Source organism: Dromiciops gliroides, chromosome 4 (assembly GCF_019393635.1).
Source record: "Dromiciops gliroides isolate mDroGli1 chromosome 4, mDroGli1.pri, whole genome shotgun sequence".
Classification (NCBI taxonomy): domain Eukaryota; kingdom Metazoa; phylum Chordata; class Mammalia; order Microbiotheria; family Microbiotheriidae; genus Dromiciops; species Dromiciops gliroides.
The window spans coordinates 260,423,198-260,435,229 of NC_057864.1; positions in this window are offsets into that span (position 1 = coordinate 260,423,198).

A 12,032-nucleotide genomic window follows, 5' to 3' on the forward strand; every position below is an offset into this window, starting at 1 on the left:
TGACCCTCTATCCACCTTCTCCCACAAAACCCCCTCATTTGTAACTAATAAGCACAATTGGGCAAAACAAATCCACACATTGGTGACCTCTGAAAATGTATGTCTTATGCTATACCTCTAGCCTATCAACTCTCTATCAGAGGATGGGAAGCATACTTCATCCTTTCTTCAAGAGCTGTTTGTCATTGCATTGATCAAAAGGTTCTTTCAAAAGGTATTTTTCTCTGGGGCAGCTAGGTGGCACAGGGGGTAAAGCACCGGCCCTGGATTCAGGAGGACCTGAGTTCAAATCCGGCCTCAGACACTTGACACTTACTAGCTGTATGACCCTGGGCAAGTCACTTAACCCCAACTGCCTCACCAAAAAAAAAAAAAGGTATTTTTCTCTACAATATTGTAGACTATTCTAGTTCTTCTCATTTTACTATTAGTTCACAAAAGTCTTGCCAAGTTTCTCTTAATCTAATGGTGATGATGATGATAAATAGCATTTATATAATGCTTACTATATGCCAGGAACTGTGCTAAGCTCTTCATAATTATTGTTTCATTTGATCCTCACAACAATCCTGAGAGTGAGGTGCTATTATTATTCTTATTTTGTAGATGTGAAAACCGAGGCAGGCAGAGGTTAAGTGACTTGCCCAGGGTCACACAGTAAGTATTTGAGGCCAGATTTGTATTCAGGTCTCCCAAATTTCCAGGTCTAGCACTATATCCACTAAGCCACCTATCTGTCCTTTTTACCATTTTATAATGCAAGAACATTCAATTACACGAATATGCCACAAATTGTTCATCTGTTCCCTGAATTATGGGCACCCCATAGTTTGCAGTTCTTACTACAATAGTGCTGCTATGACGATTATGATTATTTTTGTACATTATCAGTCTTCCTGCTTCTTTCTTCCCTTTGGGGGTAATATGCCTAGTAGTGGTATCCCTGGGTGAAAGGGTATGAACAATTTAGTGACTTTTGGGGTATAGAACTGTTTGTTTGTTTTGGTCATCATACTGTTTAGGGTATATGCCTGGTCACAGAATCTTTTGGTTAAAGGATAAGAACATTTCAGTCACTTTCTTCATATAATTCCAAATTATTTTCCAGAATGCTTGGACCAATTCATAGATTCACCAATTGTGCATTAGTATGCCTGTCTTTCTTCAAATTTCCCAAACATTAACTATTCTGGTTTTTTGTTTTTCTTATTGCTAATTTGCTGAGTGTATGGAAAATGTCAGAGTTACTTGAATTTAGAACATCTCATCTGGTTGTTAACAATTTGCAATTATTTTGAAAAATGTTAATAGGCTTTGAATTCTTTTCTATTGGGGGAATAGCTTTTATTCCTATGTAATTGTCAGTTGCCTTTATAATTTGCATATTAGAACTTTATCAAAAATATTTGATGCAAAGATTTTTCCCTAGCAAATTACTTCCCTTCTGATCTCTGTTGCATTTTGTTTATGTAAAAGCTTTTCAATTTCATGTATTCAAAATAATCTGTTTTATCTTTTATAATTATCTAGCTCTTATTTAGTTAAGAATCTATCTCCTAGCCATACCTATAAGAAGTCCCTGAAATCATTCTCTCCTAATTTTTTATGATATGATATTTAATATTTAGGTGACATATCCATCTTGAATTTATTGTGTGTGTGGTATAGAACGTTGGTCTTGTGGTGGGTGAAAAATTAACCTAATTTCTTCCAGACTACTTTCTAGTTTCCTCAGCAGTTGCTGTCAAAGAGGGAGTTCTTTCTTAGGTAATTTATGTTTGGGAATTTTAATAAATTGAGTTATTGAGTTTGATTGGTTCTAATTCTTCTTTGTCTAGTCTTTTCATTGATGTGCTTCTCTATTTTTTAACCAATATAAAATAATTTTAATGATTACTGCTTTGTAACATAGTTTGGGCGCTACTGGAAGTGTTATTCCTGCTTAAACATACTTTTTGTCATTGCTTTCATATTTTAAATATTTTGTTCCTCCATATCAATTAATGCTGTTATTATGTTAATGCCCTCTGGAAAGTATCACCCTTCATGGTTTGATTGTTATAGAATGAAATTGGTAAATTAATTTTCATAGTATTGCCATATTTATTATATCGGCATGACCGAGCCATGAGCACTGAATATCCACCCAATTACTTAAATCGGTTGGGTTTTTTTGAGAAATATTTTATAATTGTATTTGTACAAATTTTGAGTGTACTTTGGTCAGTCTGTAGTACTTAGTCAACAAGGTGACATATACATGTGCTGAGTGTGGGGGATATAAAGAAAAACTTTTCCCAGGGGGCAGCTAGGTGGCGCAGTGGATAAAGTACCAGCCCTGGATTCAGGAGGACCTGAGTTCAAATCTAGCCTCAGACACTTGACACTTGCTAGCTGTGTGACCCTGGACAAGTCACTTAACCCTCAATTGCCCCACAAAAACAAACAAAAAAAAACCGACCCCAAAACTGTATATACTGCAAGTATATATATAGAGATGGCTCTAATAGACTGACTCCCAGATATTTTATTCATTTTGTAGTTATTTTGAGTGGTGCTTTTCTTTCTCTTATTTCCTCCAGATTTTTGCTATTGCTAGCATGTATTTTTTAATTCCCATTTTACAGATAAAGTAACTGGGACTCAGTGAGATTAAGTGACCATGATTATATGGATAATAAATGGCAGAAGACTAGTTGCTTCATTCTCTCCATTGAGATGTGTCAGGATGGGCCAAAGTATTTTTCTGTATCCTTTTTAACGTCTTCAAGCGAGTGAACAATAGAAATTATCTATAGTGTGTATTTTACAGAATACATTTTGAATTCTCTCTCCCTGTTTATATCTCTAAGAAACAAGGCAAATATATATATTTTTTAATTCTACAAATTTCCCTGGAAACTTGACCACCAATCCCAATTGTTAGCATAGTATAAAGAGGCATTGCCCTCTCCCTTTCCCCTGCTCCAATCTTAAACAGACAGCTACCAGAAGACATTCCTTAGGGTTGGAGAAAATTAAGAAATCTTGTGTGTGTGTGTGGGGAAATGAGGGTTAAGTGACTTGCCCAGGGTCACACAGCTAGTAAATGTCAAGGGTCTGAGGGCAGATTTGAACTCAGGTCCTCCTGAATCCAGGGCCAGTGCTTTATCCACTGTGCCACCTAGCTTCCCCCTAGAAATCTTCATAGTAATAATACCCTTGTACTTACTAGGACAGGCAAAAGGGGTTAAACTGCAGGATCAGCTATCATGGATTGGAGAAAGAGAAGAGAGGGTCAGGCTTGCCCCCCTTCCCCCTCCCACAATGAGCTGACTCTCCTCTTTTTCTTCATTATTTTAGTTTCTCTTTCATCTACCCTAGGAAGGGAGTAGCCACCTTAGGGAATGGTTGTTAAGGAAGTTCCTTGGCTCCTGGCTAAGGAATATGGGATCTTTTGGGGATTTTAGTATGCCACTCTTTAAATATTTTTATTGATATTTTCTTTTTTTAAAACATCACTCTTCCCTCCCCCACCAACACTTCTTCATCATCCCAGCTCCCATAGAGCCCTTGCTTGTAACAAAAAAGTACCATCAAAACAAAACAACTCAACACATTAGCTAGGTAGGAAAACATGTGCCTCATTCTGTTCTGCTAATCCATCATCTCTCTACTAAGATTATGGATGAATACTTCATCCTTAGTCTTTTGAAGTCATGAATAGATGACAACTGTGAAGTCTTTCCAGGTCTTTCTTTACACTATGTGTCATTCCCTTTTTTGCTTACCTAGTATGTATAGCACAATGCAAGATACTTTCAAACTATTTGTGATCACTGGAATGGATACTGCCTTCCCCCATCATAGACCATTACATCCTTAGCAGATAGTACTCCATGGGTTGATGTGGCCAAAACAATTTATCACTCAGTGGCCAATCTTCTGCTGATGAGGTTGATACAAAATCAACAGAGGATATAGCTCTTGTTCCTAGGGAGAAAGCTTGCAGTATGTGAAAATAAGACGTCAGTGGTTTTAGGATATGCTCAAATACCTTAATGGAATAGAGCAAGATGATCAAGGGCAATCAGAGCCATTAAAAGAAATTCTGTCTTCAGAAAGAAAAGATTTTTTTCCATTTCTACTCTCAAGAGAGTTTACTTTTCAATTTTTTTTTTAATGAGGGACTTTAACATTTACAGATGTGTGTGTCCATCATATTCATTGAACCATTATGTTATGAAACCAGGCAATATAGCAGAAACAATAAATAAAACTAGCTTTTTCTTGTAGCAGTAAGGCATGGCCCAGTGGGTATAGGGCCAGCTTCAGAGTCTAGAAGACCTGAGTTCAAAGACTGTTTCTAAAACATATTGGCTGGATGCTCCTGTGCAGGTTCCTTAACCTATCAATGTATCCAGGAAACTCTCTCTAAGGCTGTAAGTTATATAACAGTATATATTTACAAAACACTTTCAACTTTCTAAATTGGCTATCTGTAAAATAGGATTAATAGCACCTGCCTTGCAAGGTTGTTGTGAGAATCAAATGAAATAACATATATACAGTGCTTTACTAACTATAAAGTGCTATGTAAATAATATTGTTTTTAATCATTTTTTGGTAGCATCTGACTCTTCGTTGACCCCATTTGAGGTTCTCTTGGCAAAGATACTGGAGTGGTTTGCTATTTCCTTCTCTAGCTCATTTTTACAGATGAGGAAACCGAGGCTCAGAAAGGTTAAGTGACTTGTCTTGGATCACAGAGAAAGAAAGTGGCAGAGATAACATTTGAATCTAACTCCTCTGCTGGTCCAGATTAAAAAAAAAAAACAAAACAAAAAGGTAAGGCTTACATTAATGAAGCTTTTTGGCACTTCTAGGCAAACACAATTAGATCAGTGTGGAGAAATTTTGTATTCTTGAATCATTAATATATCGAAATTAAATATATATCAATAATATAAAATATTGATGTCAAATATCAAAATAGAATTTATACTATTGACACAATATTTCTTTGGTATTTTGATAAGAATCAAGACCATCACTCAATTTAAAACTGATGGGTTATATAAAAAAAGAAAGCATATTTGGTCCATTTTCATTCCTACTTTTTCCCACTCTCCTGTTCTTTCTGATGAAAAATGCTGTTATATGAACACTGTGGGGTTGAGAAGCATGAAAAGGATTATTAACATATTGTCTGGAAATGCTCTAAAATAGGACAAAAGTGGCTTCCAGCAATGAATTGTGGCATATAGTAAAAAAAAATATGGAAATAAAGTAGTTGCTTATCAATGGCTGGTCAAAACTGTCATCAAAATCTGATTGTAACAGAGTATTATTATGCTATAAGAAACAGCAAACAAGGAATGTAGAGAAACTTGGGAAGACTTGTATAGGCTGATGCAATACAAAATAAACACAACCAAGAGAAAAATGTACACAATGACTGCTATAGTATAATGCAAGGACTAAGTTTTGGCTCCAAAGAACTAATGATAAAGCATATCTCCCACCTTTTGGTATGGAGGTGGTTGGGCAATGTCAGAGATGATCAATGTATTGATTTGACTCATTTAATTACCCTTGTTATAAGGACTCAGTGAAAGAGATAATGGAGGGGGCAGCTAGGTGACGCAGTGGATAAAGCACCAGCCCTGGATTCAGGAGGACATGAGTTCAAATTTTACATCAGACACTTGACACTTGCTAGCTGTGTGACCCTGGCCAAGTCACTTAGTCCTCATTGCCCCATGCAATATATATATATATATATATATATATATATATATATATATATATATATATATATATATATATATATATATATATATATGAAAGTGGTATTGTCTTAAATACAGTGTTTTAAAGAAAGAATTCTGCATGAAGTTGCTTTTCCTAGTCCTTGCAAAATCTGTTGTTCTGAAATGTGCTTCAATTGCCAACATTTCCACGATGTATGACAGCTTCAATGTTTAATATTCTTTTCAACAAAACAAAGGCAATTTTTAAAAATCCCCCAATAGGAGAGAGTGACTTTAGGAGATCTGACTTTTTAATATCTTAGGTTTTTAAGGGCATCTGGCCCTTATTTAACTGTCATATTTATATTCAGTTCCTGCAGGGATGGTTTTGTTGTTTAAGGTTGGCTTGACGCCCTTTGGAGAAAGCCTTCCCTTGAAAGCAGGCTGCTTGGTTTAAACAGCTGCATCGTCACCCCTTGCTATTGGAAGGTAAAAGTACAAACAGCTTAACTTTGGATTCCATATAAGAAGACTCTCTGAAAAAAAATAAACTGTAATAGAATAGGCTTTACATGGGAGCTATAGTTGTGACAGATGCCAGTATGTATTCTGAAATTATTTGTAGAAGTGTTTATGTGCTATGGAACATTCTGCATGAGCTCTACGGGAAGCTATAAAATTATTTTATGAGATGTATACATGGCTGATGGTAGAATTTTAATGCAACCTGGGAAGGTTCCATCTGAATTCCAGGCATACATGGGGGAGAATGACTTCTCTATAGTGATTTAACTTTGACCAAATATCAGTATGGAGTAGAGTGTCTGATTAGGGACTGCATGAAAAATTTTGAAAATCTGGACTCTTGAATTTCTAGGCAAACAAGCTTATTTTCTGTCTGGTCATGAATCATCAGTTATGTTTATTTGTCTTTTGCTTGGTAAAAAAAGCACTAAACATGAACTGTTTATTATTTGGTAAATGTAGATTTCACCACACAGATACTGGACTTATATCCACTAACTCTAAAAAAAATTGTTTATTTGATGGTTTTCAAATAAAAATTGATATTGAAATAGGCAGACTATTTCTAAATAGTTCTTCTTTAGAATTTAATAACATTGCTGATTTTTTAATGGTGTGGGTACCGTTTCCACTGGTGTATCTCCTGATCTCTCTACAACTTAGCAGCTGGTACTTCATGAGTTGCATCGAAACAAAACAGAAAAAAAACCCTTTATTATTTGGTGGCTAAACTCCCAGAGGGGAGTGTCCCCAAGCTTTGCTAGTCTGGGTCCATTACCAAGCCCATCCACTAAATTAGGGAGTCTTAACCTTTTTTGAACTATGGACCCCTTTGGCAGTCTGGTGAAGGCTGTGAACTCCTCTTTAGAATCATGCTTTTATTTTTATTTTTTTTGTGGGGCAATGAGGGTTAAGTGATTTGCCCAGGGTCACACAGCTAGTAAGTGTCAAGTGTCTGAGACTGGTTTTGAACTCAGGTCCTCTTGAATTGAGGGCTGGTTCTTTATCCACTGTGCCACCTAGCTGCCCCCAGAATTATGCTTTGAAATGCATCGAATTAAAAAGGAAAAGAAAGAAAAAAATAAATGCACATAATACAATATAAGATTACAAAATAAAACAATTATATTGAAATAAAGATGTATTTATTTCCTGTATAAATTCATGGACCTCCTAAAATCTATCCATGGGCCTCTTGGTCCACAGGTTAAGAACCTCCTCTAACACTTTCCATCTTCATAAACACAGCTTGGGTTGTAGATGGCAGAAAACCTTGAGAACCCATGGTCATCTCTACACCTCACTGAGGCAGCAGACTGGGGCATTAGTGGAAATGTTAAGTATGTACTGTTGCAAAATATTAGGACAGAAAAGTTACTGAAGTGGACTCAAATACTTGGGTATAGGAAAGATTCCTCATAAACAGATGGCCATGTGAGAATGTGACTGGATTCCTCTATGAGTCATCCTAGCAAAGGATATTCTGTGTAATGTTGTCAGACTGTCATCTTACAAAAATCCCCATCAGATTGTAAGCTCCTTGAGGGCAGAGCTGTCCTTTCTTTTCTTTTTCTTTTTTTTAAAATTAATTTAAATTAAAAAAAATTCCCAATTACATGTAAAGATATTTTTTTGAGTTCCAAATTTTTCTCTCACCCTCTCTTCCCTCCCCCCTCCCAAAGCCAGCAAGCAATCTGATATAGGTTATAATTACAATCATATCCACATTAGTCATGTTGTAAGAGAAGAATCAGAACATAAGGAAAAATGCAAGAAAGAATAAACAAGAACAAAAAGCAACAACAAAAGTGAAAATAGTGTGCTCCTGTCTGCATTCAGACTCCATAGTTCTTTTTCTGAATGTGGAGAGCATTTTCCACCATGAGTCTTTTGGCATTGTCTTGGATCTTCATATTGCTGAGATGAGTTATGTTTATCACCATTGATCATCACACAATGTAATTGATATTGTTGTCCTTTCTTTTCATATGTGCTTAGCACAATTCCTGGCACACAGTAGGCACTTAACAAATGTTTACTGACTATTGCCTGTCCTTGATGTATTTTACCCAAACTCCACCGTAAAGTCCTGAACTATTGCTATTAATATCATCCAGCTGATCACTCATTTATAAAATTTACCCCATTGAAATAACTGCTCCATGTAGTATCATTTCCCCTAATATTGCATTTTTCATTGGGGAACCAACTAATGAGAGTAGACAGAGTATGCCTGTATGAATTTCTTATGACACATAGAGGCAGTGAAGTGCAGGTGAATGACTTTAGGATCTGGAATGAGAAGTCTTGGCTTTGAACCCTGGCAACGTCACTGACAAAGTCACATTGAGTCACTGCTCTAGTCCTCCTTAGTTTCTTCGCTTTTAAAATGAGAGCACTATACTAGCTGACTTCTAAAGCCTCCAAATTCATGATGCAAATTTGTTATTTTCTAATTCTTTAAAGCAGCAAACAGAATGAGGAGAGAAAACACAGAGTCAAAGGAAAGAGGAATTTAATACAATGACAACAATATGGGAAAGACAAAGGACTTTAAGTTAGTTTGTTGCTTAGAAGAAAACAGGCTGAATAGTTATCAATACTTTCAAAATATAAAGTCTCTTAATTTCATTGAAAGATTATTATTGTGCAACAGAATTAGGTCACAATATGCTTCATACTTTTTTGGGCTTTAAATATACTGCTTGAATAGAGAAATCTACCACAAAACTAAACATCTATGTAATCTTGACATTATTTTTAAACATTGAATTTTATTTTTTTAGTCCAGAAAAATTTATCCACCTTGCCCCCATGAGACTGAAAGAAAAACAAGGTTATGCATGTTTAATCAAGCAAACAAATTTCTGAATTGGCCATATCTAAAAGAAAATTACTCACATGTATGTACATGCATTTGTGATACACACACACACACACACACACACACACACACACACACACACACACATATATATATATATATATATGTCTCATCCTGTACTGAGACTCTAACCTCTATGTCAGGAAGTGGCTAGCATGCTTCATCATTACTCCTGTGGAATCATGGTTGGTTATTATGTTGATCAAAGTTCCTAAGTCTTTCAGAGTCCTTTGTCTTTCCCATATTGTTGTCATTGTATTAATTGTTCCAGTCACTTCACTCTGCATCAGTTCATGTGAATCTTTCCAGGTTTCTTTCAAAGTATCCCTTTTATCATTTCTTACAGCATGATAGTATTCCATCACATGTATACAATAACCTGTTCATACATTCCCCCATATATAGACACTTCCTCAGATTCCAATTCTTTGCCACTTTTTTGTTTTTGTTTTTCTGCAGGGCAATGAGGATTAAGTGACTTGACCAGGGTTACACAGCTAGTAAATGTCAAGTGTCTGAGGCTGGATTTGAATTCAGGTCCTCCTGAATCCAGGGCAGGTGTTTTATACACTGTGCCATCTAGCTGTTCCCCCTTTGCCACTTTGAAAAGAGTTATAAATATTTTTGTACATCCTTAGAGTTTATTTTGCTTAGCACTAATCCCTCCATTTATTTACCCTCCCTCTAGTTCTCCCTTCTCTCTCCTGTTTCCCTGTTGAGTGAAATGCACTTATATACTCAACTGTGTGTTCTTGACATAATTTAAAACAGTTTTTTAAAAATTAAATTTTGTTTTCAGATCTGTACATTAGCTTTCCTCCTCCTCTCCTCTCTCTCTGCATTGAGAAAGCAAGAAAAACAAATCCTCTGTTACAAACATGTATGGTCATGCAAAATAAATTCCTGAAATGGTTGTATCAAAAAAAAAGTAATATCAATCTGTGCTCTGATTGATATGGTTTTTTAAAAAGAGAGGCAATGGGGCAGCTAGGTGGTGCAGTAGATAGAGCAGCGGCCCTGAATTCAGGAGTACCTGAGTTCAAATCTGGCCTCAGACACTTGACACTTACTAGCTGTGTGACCCTGGGCAAGTCACTAAACCCCCACTGCCCTGCAAAAAACCCCCCAAAACCCCAACCAAACAAAAAAAAAGAGAGGCAATGCAATTTAATGGAAGGAGAAACTGGTCTTGAGTTTACAAAGCTCTGGGTTCAAGTCTTTTTCTGACACACACACTAGCTGTGTAACTGTGGGCAACATATCAGTGTTTCAAGTATCATATTACACTCCAAAGAGCACGTGCTGACTTGCATTGGGAGAGAGAGGTCTTCCTTGGGCTCTCTCACTGGGGCTCCCCACACCTATGAAAACATGGGTCTGTTAAGAAAACCAAAACAATACAAATTGAAACCCCAACAAAAACAACACCCCAAACCCAAACCCAAATGTTCAAAGCAGGAAATGTCTGCTAAGGCATGAATTTTTCAGTCACAGCAACTCCCGAAGACCGCTGGCCACCACGATGTGGAGGTATTATAAGATCTGTGCTGGTGGAGGAATGACTGATATGAAGTGCTTAAATCAAAGGGCTTTTGAAGCATTGAGGTGGTGGTGTGGAAGACGGTTGGACTGGAAGTTGGGACGCCACAATCTATTAGTACCTCATTTTGTGGCCCTGGATAAATTACTTATTTCCTCAAAAATCTAGAGCTAGAAGGGCCTTTAGAGACTATCTATCTAGTCCAACCTCCTCATTTTACAAATTAATAAACTGAGGTCTAGGGACCTGACCAGAAGTCACACAGGGAGTAAAGGTCAGAGGTCGGAGCCTCACTAGTAAAATTAAGGGGTTGGCCTGGATAGAATAATAGATCGAGAGAGCTGAGAGGGAGGTTTTGGATCATCCAGTCCAACTGCTTCATTTCACATTCAACAGATGAGGAAACTGAGTGATTAAGTGACAGATTGTTGTTGTCATTGAGTCGTGTTCAGTTTGGTGACCCCATTTGGGACTTTCTTGGCAGAGATCCTAGAATGGTTTCCAATAGCCCTCTCCAGATCACTTTACAGATAAGGAAACTGAGGCAAACAAGGGTTAAGTGACCTATCCAGGGTGTGTCACAGGGCCAGATCGGAACTCAGGAATTTGAGTATTTCTGATTCCAGGTCTGGCACCACCTAGGCCGCCCCAAGTGACAGAACCAGATATAGAACCTAAGTCTAGTGATTTCTGCTACCCCACCCCCATCTCCTCTGATCTCTAAGGTCACTTTCAAATAGAAAATGCCACCACATCATATAATAATTTAACCTACGGATATCAATATTCTGAAACGTTCCATTTTCTCAAACTTTTTCTTACTGAAAAACAAATGATCATTTTCTTTTATTGTGTCATTGCTTAATTAAGTAATATTTCAATTCCAAAAACTATGTAGGTATAAAAGAGAAAGGAACCATGTGTAGAAAAGAGAAAAAATTAAGAATCTGAAAAATTAATATTGAGCAATTGTGGGAATATCTAGGCTGGTTTAGGGTAGACATAAACTGCCTTGTTTTATTCTAAATTCAGCTCACTGGTTTATGTTGAAAAGTGAAAGGTTATTATATGGACTTACTGGGCAAAACCAGATTTTATAAATAATTACCTGTCAGGCTGTTCAAGATAGACAAACATACACCAGACCAACAAAAACATGGATCTGTCATATTTCTGAGAGAAATGTGTGTTGAGTCTTCATTCTCTGGATTTCAAGTAGATCAGGTAAAACAAAATGAAAAAAAAAATTCCAAACTTATATTTTCTGTCTCATTCATGCTTTTAAATGTAAAATATGGGGGGGAGAGTGGATGTGATATATCTAGAAAAGGAATTTTGATGTGAAAAAAAC